This window comes from Tamandua tetradactyla, chromosome 25 (assembly GCF_023851605.1).
Source record: "Tamandua tetradactyla isolate mTamTet1 chromosome 25, mTamTet1.pri, whole genome shotgun sequence".
NCBI classification, from domain to species: domain Eukaryota; kingdom Metazoa; phylum Chordata; class Mammalia; order Pilosa; family Myrmecophagidae; genus Tamandua; species Tamandua tetradactyla.
In genome coordinates, this window is record NC_135351.1 from 31,474,902 (window position 1) to 31,476,498 (window position 1,597).

Consider the following 1,597-nt stretch of genomic DNA (forward strand, 5'->3'; position numbering starts at 1 on the left):
TCATCCCAAACTGCTTGAATTTCAAATGGAATCGGGCGGGAGAGCCCGCCGGCGGGACGCGGGAGGTGGCAGCGGCGTGTTGGGGGTGCGACCTCCAAGGGCCGCTCTGGGATGCCCCACCTTGCGCCCGCCCGCCCCTCGCACCTTCCCCCGCCCTGAGCCCCAGGGAAGCCGCGTGGCGCGTCCCCCTAGTCCAGGTCGCAGGCTCTACGGTTCAGCAGCCGGGCAGCGGTGGGGACTCACGCCGGGCCCATCCGGGCTGCGCGACCATCGGCTCCAGGGAGGCCCAGAGCTGTGTAGCCGAAGCTCTCCTGGGGGCTGGGAGAAAGCCCGTCTGCAAGGGGTCCCAGACAGAACTCTGGTATCCGCATCAGAAACTCCCTCCTTGACCGTGCCTCATCCGAGGCGTATTTCACTCCTTTTTTTTTTTAATTCCGCCAAATTAGCTTGAGAGAAAGTCAATGTATTTCTAAACTGTGGTTCGTGAGAGGTGGCTTGCTCTGCCTCAAATTGGAACGTCTGTGCTCACTGATAGGTTTCTCTACCGGGAGGAAGGACAGGAGACCAAAATTCGATTGAAGGAGCTTTATCGCGAGGCTATGCGCAGGTGGCTGACGCTTAAGATGGTGACAGCACGGAGCAGGGCAAGGGGTACAGCTTATATGGGATGGTTGGTGGGAAGTAGGGAAAAGGAGGCGGTGGATTTTCTTTGTCTAGCTTGGGCACATGAAATTGGCAGGTTTCTAATTGGTTGGTTTAGAAGGGGGGTGCTAAGTGGGGAGTTACCGCAAGCTTACAGCTCTTGAGGGCTGTAACTGCCGGAGAGGCGGATGTTAGATAAAGGGAGTTATAGTAGGTATGCAACCGCCAGAGGGGGGTGCAAGGACACTCATGCTGTTGTTTTGTGGGCTGGGGCTGGTTTGGCTTTGCAAGGGGCCTCCTGGAAGTTATAAATGGGCTAAGTTTCCTGGAATGCTTGCTAAAGGTTACTTCAAGGTTTTGCCTAGCACGTACTGAAAAACCCTGTAGTACTGATAGTCTTTGGGCTAGGGACCATGTATGTGTACTGTATGCCATTAAGTCATGTCCTTGTTCTCATCTCATCCCATAATGTATTTTTACTTGTCATCATTTAATATACTATATGAGTTTCTAATTTGTTGTGTTTATTGATTGCCACAACTAGAATGGACGTTCCAAGAAAGCAGGGATCTTCACTTTGTTCACTAAACATATTTCAGGCTCCTAGGATAGTTTTTGCACATGATGGGTGAACAATAAATATTCGTGGATTTAATGAATGAATAAATGAGTTACTCTGGTTGCAGGTCTTCTTATTTTGTATGGGGCCTTCTCAGCATTTGCCATTTTTCCATTATCACTTAGTTCTTATTCCCCAGGGTTTCCTCTAGCTCAGACTCCTACAGAAGCAGGCCAAATGGCTGTGGATACAAGAAAAACTGCTGGCCAGCTGCTCCAAATCCCATGGAGTCAGGAAGAATCCAGGATGGTGAAGGTGAAATTGGAGGACAACCATTCTAGGAATCAGGGTTGCAGCTTTCCAGAGAACCAGCCCCCTGCCTGGGAGATCTTCAGG